This window comes from Vulpes vulpes, chromosome 14 (assembly GCF_048418805.1).
Source record: "Vulpes vulpes isolate BD-2025 chromosome 14, VulVul3, whole genome shotgun sequence".
Classification (NCBI taxonomy): domain Eukaryota; kingdom Metazoa; phylum Chordata; class Mammalia; order Carnivora; family Canidae; genus Vulpes; species Vulpes vulpes.
Genome location: NC_132793.1, coordinates 98,523,355 through 98,547,348, shown reverse-complemented (window position 1 = coordinate 98,547,348; position 23,994 = coordinate 98,523,355). Strand labels below are relative to the sequence as shown.

Sequence of the window (23,994 nt, the reverse complement as noted above, 5' to 3'; positions counted from 1 at the left end):
TTATCAGCTCTTTTAGTATTCTGAGATCTGAGTGATAAAAGATGAGTTCTGTGTGGGCAGTAGCCCTTGCTGCCTTCCTAGTGATTAATAATCTGATGTAGATTAATATTTTAAAGTGTACCCAGGAATAATTCGTAGGATGAGATGGTGTTCCTTTCCTTCCTGCCATGTCCCCCTAAATATGCCAGGTGGAGCTCTGTTGTGTGGATGAGGGAAAAAAGAAAGTGCATCCTTGTATATTAAGGTCGAGTTGGTGCCCAAGCATTGGCATTATTCCTGACACAGTGATTTCATCAGGCATTTTTCTGTACTGAGCAGGAATAAGGCTACATACATCCTTAACACTCAGGCTCCACCCTTTCTTTATCATCACTTACACTCTACTGAGTTTAAAATGAAATTAAGAAACACTACACCAATAGCCCCAGTATTGCATTTTAAGCAGTTGGCACTCTTTATGTGCTGCTGAAATGTTCATGCTAATGTGTTAACAAAATCGCATACATTACTGCAGATTTCCTGTCCCTTTAAAGTCTTGTGGTCTGCGCAGTCGCCTTGATGCCTGGCTCGCCTGCCTGGAGGAGGAAAGGTCCCTAAGTGTGCTGCTGCCTTCCTGCCCCAGAATCCTTCATCTGGCCTGGAGTCAGGATTTGCCAGGTGGGAGTTGCTGACTGGTAAGCTCATCGGGAGAGTGTGGATTGTAGGGCAGCACAGATGTCAGGACGGGTAGCATTCACTCAGAATCATGTCTGAAAGTAATGGGCTTGGGCTTGGTGGTGGGGGTGGGGGAAGCAGCAGGGAGTGGGGTGAATCCATTCCTAGAAGGATCTGGCTGTCTCCTCTTTGTGGTGATTGAGGAATCACTGCTATGACAAATGTGGCACAGCTTGGGGACCAAGATGGGGCCATGGCTCTGCCTCCTTTCAGCTGGTTCCCTGTGCCGTCCCTGTAAGCAACAGCCACCGAAGAGAAAACCCATTAGCAGGCTTCCCTTGGAGCGCTGGGGGCAGCAGCAGCCCCATTATCCAAATTTCTCATTCGCCCCATGCCAGTGCTCAGTGAGGCAGCCAAATGGAGCTGCCCACTTCACTGTACCCACTCATTTGACTTATTAGTAAGATGGTAATTATGCTGAGAGGAATGAAGGGCAATGAGGGGGAGGTGACAGAAGCAATTTGTTGGTGATGGGATGACAGCCCAGGCATCTCCAAATCTGTGCCTAGGAGAGAGGGATGAGAGGAGAAGGAAGATAGATGGCAATGCGCAATCACAAGTGAACATCTCGTGTACCTTTTTAGAAACTTGCTTATAGAGAATGACCTCTATAATCAGCCCACCTACCCACATGTCCTTATGAAACAGCTACCCACATCCCCTAAATGGGCTCCTTTTAGTAAGAAAAGTGCATTGCTTATGGGTGTTTTTTGTAGACAGTTATAGCTCCCTACTCCTTTTAACTAGCTTAGTGATGTCTCTTTCTAGAGAGTTAAAGTTCAGTTTGTACTAAATTTAGACAAGCTAATATGAAGTCTTGCCCAGCAGCTGGGCCAGGTATGCAAAATGAGGAGCTTCCTTTATGCATTCATTCACCAAGTATCTGTTGAAGACCAACTACGTATTGAATACTGTTCCAGATGCATCTATTGATGCATCTCATTGTTTACATTCCTACACAGCTTATGTGTGTGTGTTGCTTAGGGGGGAGGGGTGCAGAACATACATCAACAAATAAATAAATAATTTTAGATACCACAAAATGTGATGGTGACTTAGGATAGGTTTTTTTTTTTTTAAAGATCTCTTTATTTATTCATGAGAGACACACAGAGAGAGGCAGAGATGTAGACAGAAGGAGAAGCAGGCTCCATGCAGGGAGCCTGATGTGGGACTTGATCCCAGGCCTCCAGGATCATGACCTGAGCCAAAGGCAGAAGCTCAACCACTGAGCCACCCAGGTGCCCCAGGATGGGGGGCATTTTAGATTGTGTGATGAGGGAGTGGCTCTGTGAGTAAGGTAGTATTTTTGCTAAGAACAAATAGTTATTAGGCAGAGATCTGGAGGGTGAGGGTGGGGATAGTATAACTGAAGGAAGGCAAAGGGACGTAAAAGACCCTAAAGTGGAAATGAAGTGGGCATTCTGAGCAACAGCAACAAGACAAGAGGGGCTAGAAGGAGTGCCAGCAGAAGAGGCGGTCAGGGATGATGTAGGAGGGGCAAGAGGGGATGCAATCACTGGACATGATGAGCTGTTTAAATTTTATTCTAAGAAAATGGGGAATTACTGAAGAACTTTTATCAAAAGGTTGACATGATGAAGTTCATATTTTTGAAACATCTCTCTCATGCTGAATGGAGAATCAGTTAGATAGAGAGGCAAGAAAGAAAATAGGAAAACCTGGGAGCATCCTGCCAAACAACAGATATAAAAAGGCTGGCACTTAGGGGTGTCTGTGTGGCTCAGTTGGTTAAGCATCTGATTCTTGGTTTCAGCTCAGGTGGTGATCTTAGAGTCACAAGATCGAGCCCCGTGTTGGGCTCCATGCTTAGTGTGGAGTCAGGTTAAGTTTGTCTCTCCTTACCTCCTACTCTCTCTTTCTCTCAAATAAATAAATCTTTTAAAAAATTGCTAACATTCAAAGGAAACAAATGGATTTTTGGCCACCAAGAAAAGAGATACTGGCATTGCCAGCTACTGTATGCACCTATGTCACATTGGCCATTGGCCAGACATTCTGACAATGCTATTTCACTTGTTGCCTGTTACACTACTGGGAACTCACATTTTGCAGATGGAAACTCAGAGATTTAAAGTGACTTGCCCATTGTCCCACCTGATTGTAGGTGGTAGAAACAGAATTTGAACTCGGAGTCATATCTGAATTCCAAGTTGTCCCCACTACACCACACTTCCTCTTACTCGGGGGACACTCGTTCCCCGGCATCAGAATGGATCTGAAGTACAGGACTCCAGTGTTAGTTACTGATCTGTCCCTCAAACCTACAATAGCGCCTGGCAAATAGTATGCGTTCAGAAAAATGTCTGATGAAATGAATGGTGATAAAGCGCTAAAGACCTTGTGAGTATTAAATCAGACTGCCCTGACTCTTATGCCTGCAGTAAAGGTTGGTCTTGCAAGCCAGATTGTGTCTGATGGGGAGATTAAGTAGTAGCAGGTACCCAGGAGGAGGGATACAGAGATGGGGGAGTAGGGAGCATCAGTATGATTAGGGAAAGTTAGTATTATTAGGGAGATGACTTGCCTAGGGTCGCATCAGAGAGTAAATCAAAACTCTGCTTACTCCCTAGCCTATAAGGCTATGAGTCCTGGGAAGGAATCAAAGGACCAAAGTATGAATCCCAGAGGTGATTATCAGTAAACCTCAGTGTCCTCACTGAAAAAGGGAAATGAGATCATCTATCCCTTGGTCGTGTAGTAAGGAATACATGAAATAATGAATTGTGAAATGCCTAAAAACAAGCACTGGCCAAATATAAGTTCTGATGAATATCAGCTCTCTGTTTTATCAGTATATTCTCTGATCATATCCTTTTAAATTTGAATATTAGTATGTTACTCATGCAGAAGTATTGGAAATTACTCAGATTCCTTAATCTGCTAAAAATATATGTGTCGCTGAGAAATAGATCTTGGGCAGTTTCTTTGAAAAATATGCTATTCATCAATCCACAGAAACTCATGCATGCACTTATTAATTCAACCAATATTTTTTAGACTCTAAAAATACATGATAATTTATATTTAAGCCAACTTCTGGGGACACAGAGAATAACACTGAGGGTTCCAAGAGGCATATATCCACAGGGCTCTTCTATGTCTTGAAGTATAATATCAAAGAGAAAAAAAATATGTGAGTGGCAAGGGAGGATAGTCAAAGTAGTCCAGGAATATGGAAACTTCTCATCTGCTGGTGGTTATTTTCCTAGCTTGCAGTGATCACTGTCCAAAGTCTAAAGGCCATTACCTTATTTTATGATTCCCAGATAGTTCTCAAGGTGTCAGAGATAATGGTCAGGTGGCCCTGCTACGGATGAATGCTGGTACCTGGTTCAAAGTGACCTCGTTGTTCTTTTAAGTATGTGACTATCTCCTTGATTTGACTATAAATTCTGTAGTAAAGGGACCAGATCTCCCTCATATGTTTATTCCTAACTATGGTTATTACAGTTAAAGCTCTGCTGATGTGGCCTAAATGTCAACGAGGGATGCCTTCTTATACCTAAGGATCTAGGAGGCTGACTTGAAACCTTTGTTTATGGATTCTGTGAAATGGATTCAAATCCATTCCATGATTTTTTTTTAAAATTTCTGAAAAGCTTATATTAGATCCTACTTGCTCTCTTACCTGTGACTTCTTCAATACATGATATTGGTTTAGAAAAGAAATGTTGGGCAGCCCGGGTGGCTCAGCGGTTTAGTGCCGCCTTGGCCCAGGGCATGATCCTGGAGACCCAGACCCCACGTCAAGCTCCCTGCATGGAGCCTGCTTCTCCCTCTGCCTGTGTCTCTGCCTCTCTCTCTTCTTTGTGTCTCTCATGAATAAATAAATAAAATCTTAAAAAAAAAAAAAAGAAAAAAGAAATGTCATGCCTTGGTAACTTTCCCAAAAGAAGATCAAACTCACCATAAAAATGCACAAGACTGCAGAAGACTGTAAAGGAGCTGAAGGGCAAGTCGAGACGAGTAGGGGCATGGAGGGACCATAGTTCCCCAAAGCTAAGTGCAAACAACCGTGCATGACTTGGTCTTTTCCTCTGAGAGTCCCTCCATTCTGGCTGATACTTGGAGCTGCTCTATTGACCCTTTGTTCTTGAAGTCCCTTGTCCTCCATCCACTGACCCTTCCACTTCTTCCTCTCCATTCTCTACTCTTCCTTACCCTTGTCAGGGTGACAAATACACTTGTTCTCCATATTGTACTTAAAGTAGCTTTGTCTGATTCTTTGAGGCTCTTGCAGTGGTTTGTATACTAAGTGTTTAGACAAGATATTATTCCAATCAAAGACAGTTTATTGTCCTAGCAGAAATCCAGGCATTCGCTGTTAAAGTCCTTGTTGGACTTTAATCAAATTGGGCTCTTATAGGAGTTGTTCCAACCACTGTCTCTATCTGCATATCTTGCATTTCTGCCTCTGTGTGTTCCAGCCAGAATGAATTCTCTGTAACCAATGCTCACTGACACTTCTATGTCTTTGCATGTTCTAGTTCCAAAGCCTGGAAAGGTCAACATCCACTTCCATGGACAAATCCCACTTAATATTTAAATCAGCTTAGAAGAAGGCTCCTTCAAGAAGAGGTCTCTCTTAGTGGGTAATGGCACTCTTGCCCAAAAAATGTGGGTACTCCAGTCACACCTCTGTTAAATTCTACAATTGACTTTATCATTCATATTTCAACAGTCTGCTTACTAGCTTCTCACTCTGGCTTCTGATCACCTGATGACAAAGGCACTTTCACCTCTGAATCCCCATCTTTCCACATTGCGTGTGGTGCATAACATGCATGAAGTGACTGCCAAATGGATGAAAGCATACATGAGTGAAGGAATGAACCAATAAATGCTGTGGTTAATGACTATCCCTATCACTGTCTGTTATAACAATGCCTCTATTTTGAAAAGAAGTAAAAACACCACAAATGTAACATTGTCTTGTTTTTCTTTTCTATTTTTTAAATTGCCACAGCTTTGACAGCAACTGGATCATTTGGTTGCAAACACTATGATGTGTTTTGGCCCTTGAATCCTATACATTATGGCATATGAAAAAAAGTCATAATTTCAAGATGATAATTTGAATGCAAACAGATGGTATTTCAGTGGTGGTGCACAGAGATTCTTGCATCTTGCAGGTCATGTTCCCCACCACCCCCCTTGGGAAAATACTGCATTTGCCATATTTCTTTCCCCACCTCCCTATCCCCACCCCTCCAGCCATATGTTTCGTAATGAGGGCACTTAAAATATCATAGAATTGGCCTATCCTCATGATATTTAAAATGTGAGATGTGACAATATCTTAACTTCAAACACATGGCTATACACGAGAAGAAAAAAAAGCAATGGAAAGAGTTCACACCATGTTATTTTGAGTGGAGGTCGGCAAAGAGGGAGGGGGCATCATGTTAGGGATTTCAGAAAAGAGAAAAACTGGCTGCTCTGGCATAATGCATGAAAGATGGTGTTTGACGAACATGAGATCGATGTTTTTGAGAAACAGACCATCATCGGTTGGAAAATATACATTTTAATTTATAGAAGCAAAGATCTGAGCCACCTAGAGATTTTGACTGTCTGTTCTCAAGTCTGGAGAGCAGGAGAGAGAAAGGTCACCCATCTGGTTCCCTGGGTGTGATGATTCTGCTTTGCTGGGATCATCTGCCTCTGGGTCTGCCATGGGGGGAGCTTGGCTGGATTTAGCTGTGTTGGCAGCAGGTGAAATATCAGATAGAAAGATGATAAATAATAAATGGGCCCATTTTTCATATTTGGATGGAGGGAAATGTTAATGGCATTAGGAAAAGTTTCGCTCCCTTGTTCCAAGCAGCTAGGCTTTGATTATTTCAAGATTGACCATTCAATCTCCAAAGGCCTTGGTTGGTATTTCCCTCTGCCAGAATGTGACGAAGAGCTGATCATGGTAGAGGACCTTCATGCCTCAGTTCCTTTTAGAGGTTCAGCATTTATAGTTCCAGCTGGCTTTTGAATTCCCACTTGTCGTTAGGATGAGCTTGGTACATGTTAACACACTGCCTGCTTCTGGGAGAAAAAAATATCCTACTGATACTTATCATACAGGGATATGAGTACCCCCAGAGGGACACAGGGATCTGCTGTGAGTATTCAAAGCCATTGAGTTAGCATGGCACATCTTCCAATAGTATACATTTACACCAATAATAGAAAAGAACAAATCACTTTTGTATCAGAGTAAACACAGATGTGAAACAGAAGACAAAAATTCACAATTCTAGAAATAAAGCATAAACATGAAAATTAAAACATAAACTTTAAAAAAAAAAGCTGCCAGGCTTCCTGCAAGCCTCTTTGTCTACACCTCCAAATCCCTGGGGATCTCTTCACAGTCTCCTTTGTCATTAGGTCCACATGGGGGACTGTGGTGGAAGGATGCATGAGAGGCACCCTCCTACCATATCAGTGGCTGATCAAGGAGCATCAGAAAAGTAAAGAGCTCTTCGCTTTTCATCTCATTCCCCTTTACATATCTTTAGGAAAAATATCAGGGCATGCTCCCTGTCTTCAAGGGACTGACCCTCATTTGGAATTGGAGCTTTGTAGTAGGAAGTGTGGAGACAGAGGAGTACCTCTTGGACACCTTACTAACTAGCGGTTTGAAGAACCAATGCCTGTTCCTGAGCTCAGAGGAATGAGTTCCTTTAGTGGCAAGGGACATATTCAGTGACATGAATCTCACCGTTGGTCATAATCACTAATTGCAAATAGACCTAGACACCTATTTTGTAACTTAGCTATTATTATTCAGTTGAAAATTAATTGGGGAAGAATTCTTTCAGAAGGGTGATCATTGAGATGTCAGGCTCAGGACCTCACTGCAGAAATTCTGCTCCTGTTCTCTCCTCTGCAAGCTCAGTTTTCTTCATCTCCTTATCTCTGGTAATGGTAACACGGCCAACCCAATTATCCAAGCTTGAAACGTCATCTTTAATTACCTTGTGTCTCCCATACACGTTTCCTCTGTTCTGGTCCCACAGCTCATCATCTGTTTTAGTTCATTAGATTCTAGGTTTGGTCCCCTCGAATTCTCTTTGCATCCATCTTCCACACTGATGTCAGAATGATTTTTCTTAATTACCATTTAATTTCTTAATTATCAATCTGATCGTGGTAATCAGTGGTTCCTCGTTGCCTACCAAATAAAACATACGCTCTTTTGCTTTGCCACAAAGGACACGATCTTCGTGATGTGTCTCCCTCTCCTTACCTCCCTCTCCTGTCCCTGTACTCAGAGCAGAGAGTACTAATTTCCATCCTCTGAAATGCTTGCCCTATTTTGCCAACGTGCCTTTTTCATTAAGTCTTCCTGGTGTGTCCTCTTCTACTGGTTCTACTTGACAGCATTCTGGAGGCCTTCAAAGAAGTTTTTTCCTGGTCATCTCAGCCCATAATGTCCTAGTCTCTTAGGAAGTGGAATGCTTTGAATATAGTAGATGCTTAATTAATATTTGTTGGGTGAGTGATTGGATTTCCTAAGTAAGACAATAAATAGAAGCTTTTAAGATTTGTATTCATATCCCAAGCAACACAATATCACTTGCAGAATGAATCGTTTGCTTTTAAATGCTGCCTGAAAGAGAGATTAATTGCCCTGTGTGGGATTAAACTGCATAGCAGAGAGGTGAGGCTTTAGACACAGAGTGGGAAACTAGTTTAAACTCATAAATTAAAAATTCTAAAAAAGAAATGCTGCTTTCTGGAACAGGTATGCCTGCTTTCTATAGTCAAGTTCAAGCTCAGTTCAAATCCTAGATATCTGTCAGAAACAATGTTGTTTTCAACATGACTGTTGTGGAAGCCGATGCCGGCGTTTTTCTCCAGGTTGGAGTGAACTCTGGTTTCCATGGGGGCATCAAATCAAGTCATCCTGGAGAATAAACTAGCAGGCCAAGAGAGCTTGGTTTTTTTGTACAGTAACTAGTGTTAGGGAAAGGCACTTAAAACCAAGTACACGCTGTCTATTTCCAGTACTTGAAGAGAGCAGAAGAGGTCTGGCCTGAAGTTAAGTCACAGCTGATGATACAACTAAATAAAAATGAATAGAAGCTATAATGCATGACTGTTGGTTCAAAGCGTTTTTTTTTAAATAAATTAATGAAAGTCCATATTTACTCACATTCATTTTAACCTAATGTCCTATTTCTGTTCATCTAAAATACCATGAGAAATGTTGGCATTTTTCCCTAAGCCCTTCTTGACTGTGACAGTTCCTTAGACATTCCTTTGTTTCTGAAGACCTTGACAATTTTAAGGATTCATGGTTAGATATTTTGTAGAATATGTCTTTTAGGATGCAGCTGATGTTTTTGTAGGTGGGGGTTACATGTTTCGAGGAAGAAGGACCGCATCCATCTTATGTCAGGGTTATTTCCTATCCATGTGACTTATCCCTGATATGTTAACCTTGACCACCTGGCTGAGGTAGGATTCCTGAACTTTCTCCACTGTAAAGTTATTCTATTTTACCACTTTCTGTACTGTATTCACTCAAAGGAAATCACTGTGCACATTCTACACTTAGAGAATGAGGGAGTAATTTTATTTTATTTCCTTGAAGGTGGAGTAGCCACCGAATTCTTTGAAATTTTTCAACATTAAAAGAAAAACAAAAAGAAATTCTTCCGCATGGAAGATTTGTCTATTCACTTTATTTAATCATATATCTATTTATTCAATCATTTATTTATATCAATGTAGACTTGTACGTTTATTTTGTATTGTGGGATGGAAAATGGCATTAGAAACCAATATCTAGGTGCTAAGTGCTTGTCAGTATGAGGCTGTCGTTGCTTCTAGGCTTTCTGGTTGTTAAAGCATGAAAATCTAGGTGTGTGTATTCACCTGTATATATGCATCTACCTGCAAATATTTCTATATATGACCATATTTATCTGTGAGCTAGATATGAATTCATATGGGTGTCTCCAACTGTGACATATTCCCAAAAGGGGCACTCCAGGCTCATCTCCTTATTTATCTATAACCTACCACTCTCTAATAGTGAGAAACATGCTTCCTACCATTTGACATTCATTGTTTAAATTGATTAATGTCAATATATATCTTTAATGCTTTTAGAAATATTAATCTATATTTCCATGAGATACATTTTTTAATTAGAGTGAATTGCTATGGGCATATCCTTTTGTTTTTAGTCTTACAGACTCCACTCATTTCTAAAGTGACTTAGGTCAACACGTTTTCCTGAACTTTTCAGAGAGGTTGTTTCATATATGTGTAATAGTCATATTATGTTGTCACTATCTGCTTTCCATGCTTGGATCCCCCAACGCTTCTCCATACCCTTTTATTTTTGCATGCATTAATATTCACTCTTTGTGCTGCATTCCTTGCTACTACTGATTTATTTACCATCCTTGTACTTTTAGCTTTTACCCATGTCATATAATTGCAATCATAAAATATGCAACCTTTTCAGATTGGCTTCCTTCACTTAGTAACATACATTTAAAGTTCAACCTTGTTTTTGTTCATCTGTGTATTCCTGAGTTGAAAGCTCCTGCCTTCATATTATTGAACAATATTCCATTCTATGATTTACCACAATTTAATTATCCATTTTTTAAAAATTTACTTATTTGAGAGAGAGAGTGCGAGTATGTAAGTGGAAGGAGAGGGGCAGAGGGAGAGGGCGAGTGGATTCCCAAGCAGAATCCCCACTGAACATGAAGCCCCACTAGGGGCTCCATCCCAGGAACTTGAGATCATGACATGAGCTGAGAAACTGAGAGTTGGATGCTCAACCCACTGAGCCACACTGAAGGACATTTTGATTACTTACAGCTTTTGGTCATTATGAATAAGACTTCGATAAACATTTTTGTACAGTTTTATGAATATAAGTTTTCAAATCAATTGATCAAATACCTGTGTTCACAATTGCTGGATTGTATTGTAATACCATGCTTTAGCTTTATGAGAAAAGTGCCAAACTGTCTTCCAAGTAACTGTATATTTTGCATTCCAACAACAATGATTTAAGAGTTCCTGTTGCTCTGTATTCTCTCCAGTAGTTGGTATTCTAATTGAATTATAGCCATTCTATTAGGTAAGAAGTGGAATCTTATTGTTTTTGTGTTTCCTTGGTGACAATGTTGAGCAGTTTTTCATATGTTTATTTGCCATCTGCACATTTTCTTTGCTGAGGTATCCAGTCAAATCTTTTGCTTATTTTTTAATTGGAATGTTTTCTTTTCTTATAATTAAGTTTTAGGAGGTTTTGGGGGATTTTGGGGGGGTGTATGTTGGATATAAGTTCTTTATCAGATAGGTCTTTTGCAAATATTTTCTCCCAGCCTGTGCCTGTCTTTCCCCGCCAGTTTTATTGAGCTATAATTGACATATACCATTGTGTAAGTTTCAGGTGTATAGCATAATGGTTTGACATATATATTGTAAAATTATTGTTGTAGTAAGTTTAGTTAGCATCTGTCAACTAACGTAGATAAAATAAAGAAAGGAAAAAAAATTTCCTTGTGATGAGATCTCTTAGGATTTACTCTTAACAACTTCTGCATATACCGTATAGCAATGCTAACTGTAGCCACCATGCTGTACATTAACTCCTCAGTATTTACTTATAACTAGAAATTTGTACCTTTGATCTCCTTCCTTCAATTCCCCCTCCCCCCAACTCCCACCTCTGGAAACCACATATCTGATCTCTTTCTATGAGTTGATTTTTGTATGTGTGGTTTTGGTTTTATTTGTTTTAGATTTTCTATATGAATGAGATCATACCATATTTGTCTTTCTCTGATTTATTTCACTTAGCTAATGCCCTCAAGATCTGTTGAAATTTTTTTGTCACAAATGGCAGGATTCTATTCTATTTTATGACTGAATAATACTAAACTATAAATATATACCACAACTTCTTTATCCATTCCTCTGTCCATAGGCGCTTAGATTGTTTCCATGTCTTGGAGATGGTAAAAAACTCCACTATGAACATGAGAATGCAGGTATCTTTTCCAGTTAGTGTTTTCATTTACTTTGGATACATTCCCAGAAGTGAGATTGCTGGATCTCTAGGTATTTAATTTTTTGAGGATCCTCCATATTGTTTCCCATAGTGGCAGTACCAGTTCACAGTCACACTGACAGTGCACACAGTTCCCCTCTTATCCACATCCTCATCAGCCTTTGTTACCTCTTGTCTTTTCATAGATGGGTACCTTCCTTTTCTGTTCCTTCACAGTGTCTCAGAGTAGTTTACAATTTCAGTAAGGTCCACCTTAGTGCTCTCATGAGTTGTGTTATTTATCTTATATTTGAAAATGTAGCATGAAACATCATGTCTATTTTCTCCTATATTTTCTTTGTATAAAATTTTTACTATTTTTTTGCATTTTTGCATTTTACATTTTAGTCAATGATCTATTCTGAATTATTTTTTTAAGTTGTAAGGTTTATATCTGGATTCTGGATTTCTTGTTTTGTTTTGTTTACATATGAACACCCAATTGTTCTAGGACCTGTTATTGAAAAGATTTTGCACACCTGGAATAAATCCCATGTCATCATGGTACATAGTTCTTTCAGACATTGTTGGATTTGGCTTGCTAATATTTTTTGAGGATATTTGTATCTATGTTTATGAAAGATATATCTACAGGATTTTTCCTCCTAATATCTTTATCTGGCTTTGGTATTAAAGTAATGCTGCCTTAGTAGAATGAGTTAGAAACTTTTTTCTCTGATTTTATTTGTTGAAAGTAATCATGAAGAATTGTTTACTTCTCCCCTAAATGTTGGTACAATGTCTATCGGACTAGTATTTATGATATGTTTTTCATTTATGATATTGGTAATTTGTGTCTCTTTTCTTTCTTCATTGTTTAACCCAAACTGTTATCAATTTTATTGATATTTTTTGAAAAATATCTTTAGTTTCATTGATTTTCTCTATTGTTTTCCTATTTTCAATTTCATTGATAACTGCTATAATTTTTCTTCTTTCTTTTTTTCCTGCTTGTATTAGTATTAAATTTTTCTTCTCTTTATAGTTTCCTAAAGAAGCAGATTAGATTTTGTTACTGATTTTATATCTTCCTTTTTTTTTCTAATGCATGCATTTGATAGTACAAATTCCTCTGTAAGCACTACTTTTGATGCATCTCACCAATATTGATAAACTGGATTTTAGTTTTCATTCAGTGAAATATATTCTAATTTTTGAGACTCTTTTTTTGATCCATTCATTATTTAGAAGTGCATTGTCTAATTTCTAAATATTTGATAATTTTCTGGCTTGTTTTCTGTTAACTGATTTGTAGTTTAATTCATTGTGGTCTGAGAACATATTTTACATGATTTCTATTTTTCTTTGCATTTGTCATGTTGTGCCTTATGGTCCAGAATGTGGTTTATTTTGGTGAATGTTCTAGGTGAGCTTAAAGGATGTATATTCTGGTTTTGTTGGATGGACTGTTCTATAAATGACACTTAGATCAAGTTAATTGATAGTGCTGTTCAGATCATCTTTATCTTTGCTGATTTTCTTCCTGGTTAATATATCAATTACTGGTAGAACTGTGTTGAAGTCTCTAACTACAAAAAGTGAATTTATCTAATTGTCAGTTTTATCAGTTTTTGTCTTATGTACTTATAAGTTCTGTTGATAGGTGCATGTATTTTCAACATTATTATGACTTCTTGGAGAATTGACTGCTTTTTCATTATACAGTGTCCTCTATTTATCCCTAGTAATCTTCCTTGTTCTAGAGTTAGTTTTGTCTGAAATTAATACAGCTACTTGTTCACATGGTACACATTTTCTCATTCCTTTACTTCTAACTTATATAGCTCTTTGTTTTTAATGTGGGTTATTGGTAGTCAACATAGAGTTGTGTTTCGATTTTACTCATTGTGACAAATTTTGGCCTTTAAATTGGTGTATTTATGCTATTCACACTTAAGGTGATTATTGATATACTTGTTTTTGACTGTTTTCTATTTGTGCCTTTGTCCTTTTTTTCTTTTTTCTCTCTCTTTTTATGATTTATCTGGTTTTTAAAATTTTTTTTAAAGATCCTGTTTATTCATCATGAGAGACAGAGAGAGAGAGAGAGAGAAAGAGAGAAAGAGAGAGGCAGAGACACAGGCAGAGGGAGAAGCAGTCTCCACGCAGGGAGCCCGATGTGGGACCAGATCCCAGGACTCCAGGATCACGCCCTGGGCGGAAGGCAGTTGCCAAAACACTAGGCCATCCAGGGATCCCCTATATGGTTTTAAATGAGCACTTTATGTGATTCCAGTGAATCTTCTTACTTAGCATATCAATTGTCTTAACATTTTAAAAACTTAGTGGTTACTCCAGAGTTTGCAGTGTACATTTACAACTAATATAAGTCTACTTTAGATGGCATTTTATATTGCTTCAGGTGTACTGCAGGTACTTTAGAACACGTTATTTTCAAATCCACCCTTTATTCCTTGCAACACTGCTGTCATTCACTTCCATTATCCATAAATTATATACTCTACTCACCCAATATATTACTATCATTATTACTTTAAACATTAATCTTTTAGATTAATTGCAAATAATAAAAATAAAAGTTTTTTCTTTCATCCCTTCCTTCTATTATGTTCTTCCTTTCTTTATGGAGATTCAAGTTCTTGACCTATATCATGGTCTCTGACTAAAAACTGCCTTTTAACACTTCTTGCTGAGAAGGTCTACTCATGAAGAATTTGATCAATTTTTACTTGTCTGAGTAAAACCTTCATTTCTTCTTCCTTTTCAATACTATATTTACTGCATATTAAATATCATAAACCTAGGTGTGCATATATTTATCCTACTTAGTATTTTCTGAGCCTCTTGGATATTTGGTTTGGTGCATTTTATTAATTCTGGAAAGTTCTCAGCTATTATTACTCTAAAACTCCATTCTCTCTCTTTGCCTTCTTGCATTCCAGTTACACATATGTTACATCTACAGAAATTTTTCTGGAGTTCTTGAAATGTCTGTTTTTGTCTTCATTCATTTTCTCTGCATCTCAGTTTGAGGAGCTACTATTCACTAATATTAAGCTCTGATTCTTTTCTTAGTCATTTCTAATCTACTGATGAGATCTTCAAAGGTATTTTTCATTCCTGTCCATGTTTCTGATTTATAGAATTTTCTTTCGATTCCTTTTTTTGCATTCCTATTTTTCTCTCTATGTTACCTATTTGTTCTTTCATAATATCTACTTTTAATTTCCATTAGAACCTTTAAAATTTTAATCATAGTCATCTAAAATTCCTTGGCTGATAAATTTAATGTTGTTTTATATCTGAGTCTGGTTCTGGTGATTGATTTGTCTCTCTAGAATGTATTGCTGCCTTTAGGTATAGGTTATAATTTTTTGTTAAAAGCTAGTCATATTGTATCAGATAAGTGAGATAAGTCTTTAATGTGAGGATTTTTATTAAATTGGTTATAAGAAGGGCTGTGTTTAATATTTGCTATAACTGTAGGTAAAAGAGTTTCAATTCCTATGGTATCCTTGTTTTTATTTCCTGTAGACTTTGGGTTCCCCTCAGTACTTCTCCTTAAAGTCTGTGTTTTGCACTTGTTTCAGCTATAATCCACTGTGTTTACAATGTAACCCTTTTGTGGTAGTGGTCAGTGTGGGTGGAGGGGAAGCATTGTGTAATCTTCCTGTTAAGTCACAGTCTTTTAGTGGGTTTATGTCTCAGGGCTGTGTTCTCCACAATTGTCTCTTTAGTGGCGTAGCTTTCTGTTTTGTTTTGTTTTTCCCCCAGATCTCAAATTCCTTCCTTAGATGCAATATTCTCAATCCATTTCCTTGAAACTCTGACTCCTATTGAATATGTTTTCCTCTTAAGTGAGACAGGAACACTGAAGGGGACAGGAATAGAAGGAATTATCTTCCTGGTATAAGTCTTTGGCAAAGACTAGCCCTGGGGAATGGGATTTTTGCTATATAAAATTCTGAGTATATTACACAATGTTTACTCTTCCCATTTCCCTGCAGAACGAGGAAAGGATCTTTCTCAAAACTCCACACAAGAACTGGGTTGGGCATCTGGAGATAAGGTCCATGAATATATGGGAGCGCTCCCTTTAAGAAAATGGTCTTTAGGAGTTTCTCACTCTCATGCTTGTCCATACCCACTCTCCTGCAGTTCATCAAATTTGCTACTTAAGTATCTCTGTTGGGAGTCCCCATGACGACCTCGCATTCAATAATTTAGCAGAAGTACTCATAAGACTTAGCATGTAATCATACAGGTATGATTTACTGTAGACAAGTGATACAAAGCAAAATTATCAAAAGGAAAAGATGTTTGGCTGAAGTCTGGAAGAAACCGGGCACAAGCTTCTCAGAGTACTCTCCCAGAGAAGGCACACAGGCTGTTCTTAATTCCTACACAATGAGTGTCACAATGCATAATAAATATTGCATCTAGGGGAAGCTCATTAGAGACTCTATGCCAAAAGTTTGTATTGGGGTCACTCTCTGCCTAGCACATATCAAAGTTTCAGTCTCCCAGAAGGGAAACTGTCAGCATAAACCAAGTGGTTTATACCAACAGTTTAAGCACAGTGGGCACTATTGTAGGCTCTGAAAATGTGAAAACCCTTATAAAATGAAAGTTCCCAGACACCAGCCAAGGACCAATGTTGAAGGCAGGTCTTTCTAAGGCTAGCAATATTAGGCCAGCTGTATTAACTGTTCTGCACATTATTTCTACCAGTTTGTGATTCCAATGGCTTCTTTTTCAAGCAAGCGGATTTCAGTGGCTCTGTCTCTCTGGGTTTGGCTGTCTCCCAAGATTTCAGGGTAGTAGTTTATCCTATAACCTCAGTTCTCTGAGAGGTCTAAGAAAATTCATTGTTTTTCAGTTTTTCCAGCTTTTTCTTGTTGGAAGTATGGAAATGACGAGTTCCAAGCTCTTTATATGTCAGAGCTGAAACTAGAAGTCTCAGGGAGCAATTTTCATATCATAAGTTCTCCTTGAGAAATGTTCTTACAATAAATCTAGTGTTGTAGTTAAGAACAGGCAGGTCTTTCTCTTCTCCCGGGGCGGGGGGGGGGGGGGGGGAACTAAACAAAAAAAGAAAAAATGTAGAAAAGAACATCTAGAGAATGTATGTGTGTGTGTGTGTGTGTGTGTGGTGTAATTCTTAAATAATTCTCACTGTCTACATCCTAAAACTTTATGGGGGATTTTCTATGATATTTGTTTCAAGTGCACTCAAAATCAACTAAATAAAAGTTGGGGAAGTAGGGCTCAGGTATTGCTGTTTTTTTTTTAATTCTCTCACATTTAATAAATGTAAAATCAGCTTAAAAACAATAGTTGATAGAAAAGAATCAAGGGAGCCAAATCTTATTAAAGAAGGGAAAACAACTTCTCATAAATGAAATCACTGGCCTAAGACTGATCTTTCTCCCAGCTCAGGTTAGGCTGGAAAGTAGGAAGGCCTGTCAGTTCAGGCAGGAGAGGGTATGCTGGCAATATGCTTCCCACAAGATCACCTTGCTTGGTGCAGAAGGACAAATATCAAGCATGGGTCACAAATAATAGTGCTGATGTTCATCAAAGAAGAAAGGTAAGATCACCTGAGATCATAAACTGGGAAAGCTGGAAGAAAGATGGTACCTGAGATGTAGCAACAAGCAGCAGATGAAAAACAGGGCAATAAATATAAGCAATCTTGAGATGGCATTAATAAACTCCTTAGAGAGAAAGGAGCTTAAGTATATAACAGATTTCTATAATTAATGCATACATTGTGAGCAGATTATGTGCATGTATGTAGACAAGTAAAGTATATTGTCCAATCTTACTTTCAGAAGATAACCTTAAAGAAACATTTCACATACATATACAGAAATGTTCATTGTATGTTCTCTTGCAGTTTCTCTTAATACAGATGGAGTGTGCTTTAAGCTTGCAGATGTGATTTGCTTTGAACAATGTTGATAGACAGACTTAATGTCAACAAGAGTTTGGGATGTGCTAGCAAAGTGGAGCTTTTGCAATGGAAATTGCATGCCCCCATCAGCCTAACAGTTCAAGAAAGATGGTACTCATGTGGAGAAAATTCTGAATCACCGAGGTGCCATGGCCAACCAGCAGATGTATGAATATAAAGATTTTTATTTTAAGCCACTGAATTCTGTTGTGGTTTGTTACCCATCATTACTTTAACAATAGCTGACTGATATAAAAGCATAATCCACAAATAAAAAAATTCAGAAACAAATCTACTACTCAACAGTAGTATTGTTTAAGTAAACTATGGTATACTCACACAATGGACATGCTGCTATTGAAAACAATATTACTGAAGAATATTCATTGTAATGGAAAATGCTTATAATATACTTGCTAAGTGAATATATGATTATAAAATATTGTGCATGAAATGATTTTTTGGGGGTAGAAAATATGTGTAAATTTCTATCTGTATATTATGTATACATTTATACGTAAATTTAAATTTTTCTACAAGAAAGATTAAAAAGGTTAGGACCAAAATATTAAAAGTGGTTATTTCAGAATGTTGGAATAATAGGTTTTTTTAAACCTTTGTACTTTTCTGTTTTCCGAATTTTAGAATTGTAAGTAGGGGAACAGGAGAGATTTAAAGTAACTAAATATTCCACACAGAAAGCTGTAGATTTCTCTCTCAGTATTTCAGACTTTGAGTTCATTCCTCTGCATGCTAATACCGATTAGAAACATCTGAGAGAGTGTCTGCCCATCTCAGTATTTGTAAACTCTAAATGAATGAACATTTGAGCAAGAATGAACAGTTTATTGGTGTCAATAAGTGTTTTCATCAGCATGGTGTGTCATTTGTAATTTGTATCAACCCCTCTTTCTTAATTCAGGGTGGAACTTTGTGCAAAACAGAATTGTTGACACAATAGGCACTGAGTGTCTATTGGTGAGTGTGTGAAAGAGTGTCTGAATGGCTGAGTCAATGCTGGAATGAATATCAGACGGGTCAGAGATTATTAAACACAACAATGGTTCTCATTCAATCCCACTTGTCAGCAAAGGGACCAGGTGGGAGGCTGGCCCAGCTGCAAGGGGAGTTGAATCCACATTCCAAAATATAAGGGATGGTTCTACACAATGTACCACATGAGTGTCACCATGATATTGCTTCTGTTCATAAACAACTAGTCTACCTTAAAAATGCGTTAAGCCCTGTGTTGTGGTAATGTGTTAACATGGATAAACGAATAATACATTGCCATGATCCTCAAAATTTTTGTGCCACCAAATAACAAGTGTCTTCAGAATAGTGGCTGCCTTCTTTTTAAAAATGTATGAGCACGAACAGATTTGGGGAAAAGATTTGGAACTGGGTAAATATTATATGTCATGTAAAATAAACCAAATAACCCAAGAACTGATGCCAAAATCTTCCCATCTCCCCTGGGGTTTGCCCACATTCTTCCCAGAAGTGATGTGAGTTTGAGCTGCATTGGTAGTTTGACCCAGGACATCAAGACAATCATGATCTTAGGAACTCTTCCTGGTAATGACAACGTTAGCTAATGCAACAAAAGAAACTATTTCAATGCAGTAGGGATTGGTAGTAAGTAAAGCTGGTAGATGATTTTTTATATATTTGAATTCCAATCCATAGCTCAGCTGTGCCTTGGGAAAGCTCCAACCTATCTGAGGTTACCTGTGTGACATGCTGTGGCCAGTGCTGAATAAGGTAAAACTGGAAGAGTACTAGTCATGAGTACAAAGTGAGGGAACACACTCATCACTTCTGGCTTCGATGAAGTCAGTTAATTTATGTGAGTTCTTCTCTGAGAATGCGAATAACAGTACCTAGTTACTGTGAAGATAAACAAAGTTAGTCATATAAAGTGCCTGGCGTGGATGCCTGTTACATGTCAAACACTCCATAAATATTAGTGTCTTCCAGGCTTTTTTCTCCTTTAGTCTTAACTTTCCCTGTCTCTACTCTCTGCGCCCGCCCCCCCTTATTTCTTCCATGTAATGTAGGAGGAATTACAGACTCAGAGCAGATGTCTGGTAAGGGAGACTCACCTGTCAGGTGATAGGGATCACCTGCATCAGAGCAAGAGGAATGGGACTTGGAGAAATGCTAACCTAAGTGGGCTAAGATGCTCAGGTGGTTCAGTGAACAAACTAAGCTTACATATAATTTCATTTTATTATCAGCCTCAGAGACTTCCCATCCTTGCAGCCACAGACCATTAGGCAATATACAGGATGCATGGATTGGTCAAAATTGCAAGATTTTTCGAGCATTTTTAGACTCAGGATATCAATCCATGGGTCCTCTTGCTTTAGAATAGCGAAATTTCAGAAAGGTTTACTATACAAGGAGTTTTATCCAATATTAGAGTATCTTCTCCAGTTTTCTCTGAATTTGATGCTTTCCTACTGTCTAAATGATCCAATCATGCCATGATACATTAAAGAGGCCACAAAAGGGACCTCCCTTGCTTTCTTTTCTGTGTGTCATCTTCTTTAACATTCCATTATCAATAGCGTCACCAACTACTGAATTGCAGAATATTTGGTGTGAATGCTGTGTGTTTTATGTGTTCGAACATCTTCCCCATGACTCATGATATGCATTCAGTATTTCAAACTACATAGGTTTTTCCAGAAATGTGGCATAAAATCCTTTATACAAGAAATGTGAAAGAATACACACTCGCATACACACACGAATGGAGACATTCACTGTTGAAAAAAGGTGATAATTTCTACAGATCCCTGCTTAGAATCCACAGTGACAAGGTGGAAATAAACAAATTATAAAACCTCTTCTTAGTATTTCACTCCAATTAAATCTGTTATATCAATAAAGTATTTCCCCATATATAATTATGAAGGAGATCCAATTATCCCTGTTCAGATATGACAGGCAAAGCTTCAAGAAGTTGAATATCTTTCCCAAGGAAATTCATTCAGGACTCAGCAGACCTAGCCTTTGTTTGGATATGGGCAGACAGCAGTCTTATAGCATACACACACACAATTACAAACAAATTCACTTGGGTGAAACTATAATTTCTTATGAAACAGTGTCTACATGTCACTGATTCTATTAAGTCAGCCTCCAAATCAATCCATTTTGTTAAAAAACAAGCCATGAAATTGACTGAACCTTTCACTTTTCCACTGGTCTGATGACTGTATACCTAAGCACACATACCTATAAACACAACCCTGTGTGGTCTCATGTATAACTAACAGGAAGCATAAACAGAGGCAAGCAAGAGAATTAAAAAGGAAATTGAAGACAACCTCGAGAAATGAGTTAGGAAAGGGAGCAGAAAGGAATGGCAGAGAACGCAGCATGGCGGGCATCCAGAATTGAGGGATGCTAAGAGAAGAACATTAGAGTGGGTCACAGGAAGTTCTTAGTATGAGGCCAAGGACTATTTTAAGTTCATTATTCATTTTTAACTCCCCCCTAGACTGGTGAAGTGGGTACTATTGTTATTATCCCATTTGTAAAAATGAGGAAACTGAGGTACAAATGGACTCAAAACTTCTCTGAGCTCATGAGATCATGAGATGAAAGGGAGCTGTGATCTCAGGCGGCACAGTGTGTGAGCCCTAACTCCCATGAGTCCAGTGGTGGGAAAGGAACCCAGAGTGGTGCATAGTAGATGCAGGACAACAAGGCAGGGCTGTGAAAGAGAGTAGTGTTTACTATAAAGCACCTGGTAGGTGCCCATTACCTATTTCACATGTATTTAGGACTCGGGTAGTACTCAGTGGGGGCAGGGGTAGATGTGTATGGAAGATAGGCCCACCATAAAATAAAGGAGAATGGGCAGGTTGGGAAAGAAGAAAGAAAAAGGAATTAGTAATTCGAAGAATAAAAGCCTTGAGTTTCACTGAAAAGCAGTTAGTCCCATGTGGGCAGAGCCAGTCTCTCCTGTGCCCATCCTCAGGTGTGTCCACCAACTCTACAGGCAAGCCCCCACACAAAGGTACATAAGTGTGGTGGATCCATGCTGGGGCTGATTGTATCTGTGAAGAATGGAGCACAATATCCAACAAAGGATCGACCTTCCATAAATATTAGCCCTTTACTCAGTGTGATCGATACTTAGTACATACAAAGTCCCTGCTGGAGTTAGATAGTGGTGACAGCAAAACAGGGGCAGGACACCTCAGGCTTTGGCATCAGGCTATTCAGTTAGAATCCCAGGACTGCCACTTACCATTCCTTGAAACTTTGGCAAGTTTCTTCATTATTTTCATTACATTTCCCTTTTCTCTGAAATGTGTCTGGTAGATATTGACACAGTACCTGTGACATCATGATGGTTCAAAACTCTTAGTTGAAGATATATTGTAATCATTACCCAAATATGAATGCACAGCCCTTGCAGTGGATGGAGCTAACCCTGTCACAGGGATGAGAAACACATAAGCCATCTCATGGAGTGAGATGGATGCCCTGGTGAACACAGGTGTGAGCTTTGGAGGCAAGATGCTTCTAATGCCTACCTGTGCATTAGAAGCTCTGTCTCTTCATTTTCAGGAGATGCACTTAGGGATAACAATGTTGAGATGAAAACTCAGTCACCCCAGCAGAACCTGCGGGAAGATAGAAAGATTCCACTGCAGAAGCACCTGGGTGGCTCAGTGGTTGAGCATCTGCCTTCGGCTCAAGTCATGATCCTGGGGTCCAGTCCCACACTGGGCTCTCTGTGGGGAGCCTGCTTCTCCCTCTGCTTGTGTTTCTGCCTCTCTCTCTCTCTCTCTGTCTCTCATGAATAAATAAATAAAATCTTAAAAAAAAAAGAATGACTCCACTACAGAGTTCAAACTCGACTCTTAAAAATATCCAAGAAAATGACGAGGTTGTATTGTATGTTTAAATATAAATTTCATCCAAAGCCTGGGAAATATTTCTGCAGTTCTAAATTCAGGCTGCATACTCAAAAACAAACCTTTGTCAAACCAAGAACTCCCTTACAAAGCAGTTCCTCACATTATTTGGCATTCATTTGTCACACAGTAATTATCCTATTAATCCGAGTTAAATCCTTATCTTCGACTCTTCATCCAAAGTGTGCATATTACAATTACTGGATATCTAAAAGGAAGGTGATTTTAGAAACATGCCTTATCATGAGAGCAGACATTGTGTTTTTTGGCAGCAAGGAAGAAATATAATTTTAACATATATAGGAACTAAGTTGCATGAGTGTATCTAAGAGATGTGATAAATTATAGGTTTTCAAAGATCTTCAAAGCTCTTATAGTGATCTTTAGGAAGATTCTAAAAAGGAAAGCTGATTCAGCTACTGGGTGGATCAGATCCTTCTGGCACCTCATTCCAGAAGCTTCTATTTAATTAACTAAAGGCACCTTTAAAAGACCTTCATTTATTTTATTTTATTTTTTTAAAGACCTTCATTTAATACAAGATCCTGTGGCTTAGATCCAAAGGGCAACAGCAGTGAGATCCTTGTTCAGAACTTTACAGAGGCCACCGAAGAGCCCTGTGTGGCTGCTTTGTAAAAATGGGCTGGAGAGCCTGGTAAGACAACATAGTTTGGAGCTTCACTGCAGGAGATTCCATTCAGAGGGTCTGGAGTGTCTATAGATTTTATAAAGCACTGCAGGTGAGACTCTGAGCTTAGGTTGAAAATCACTGCCAGGGATCCCTGGGTGGCGCAGAGGTTTGGCGCCTGCCTTTGGCCCAGGGCGCGATCCTGGAGACCTGGGATTGAATCCCACGTCGGGCTCCCGGTACATGGAGCCTGCTTCTCCCTCTGCCTGTGTCTCTGCCTCTCTCTCTCTCTCTCTCTCTATCATAAATTAAAAAAAAAAATGAAAATCACTGCCAAAAGTCAACTGCTCATCTTGCCTGATGATGAAAATCATCTGGGCTGTTAAAGATGCAGATTCCCAGGCCACACCCCAGATTCACTGTATCTGAATCTCTGAGTCCGAAGCCCAGATACTGCATTTTAACTGCTCACAGATCATTTTCAGCTTCTGGCCTCATTCGAACTTATGCACAAATGCTTTGATGTGTGTAAATCAATTTTCTAACTTTATCAGTCAGTTCACACCTGGAGACAGCTCTGAGTTTTAATTCAGCTCCTTGACCCACTAGACTTGCGACTCTGGACAATTTCTTAACCACACAAAGTCTCAGGTGACTCATCTGTGAAATAATCACAGTTTATTACAAAGAT

The 23,994-nt window shown here is 38.7% G+C and overlaps 1 long non-coding RNA gene across 2 annotated transcripts in view; it reads left to right on the top strand.

Moving 5' to 3' along the window:
- Nucleotides 1-330: 330 nt before the first annotated feature.
- Nucleotides 331-23,994, top strand: part of LOC112921922 (uncharacterized) — an 87,898-nt gene continuing 64,234 nt past the window's right edge. The window contains exon 1 of one of the 2 annotated variants that reach the window (XR_011997098.1): nt 331-657. This is a non-coding gene — a long non-coding RNA (uncharacterized lncRNA). Of the gene's footprint in view, nt 675-23,994 lie in introns of both variants that reach the window. The other variant, XR_003235341.2, reaches the window with a different exon arrangement.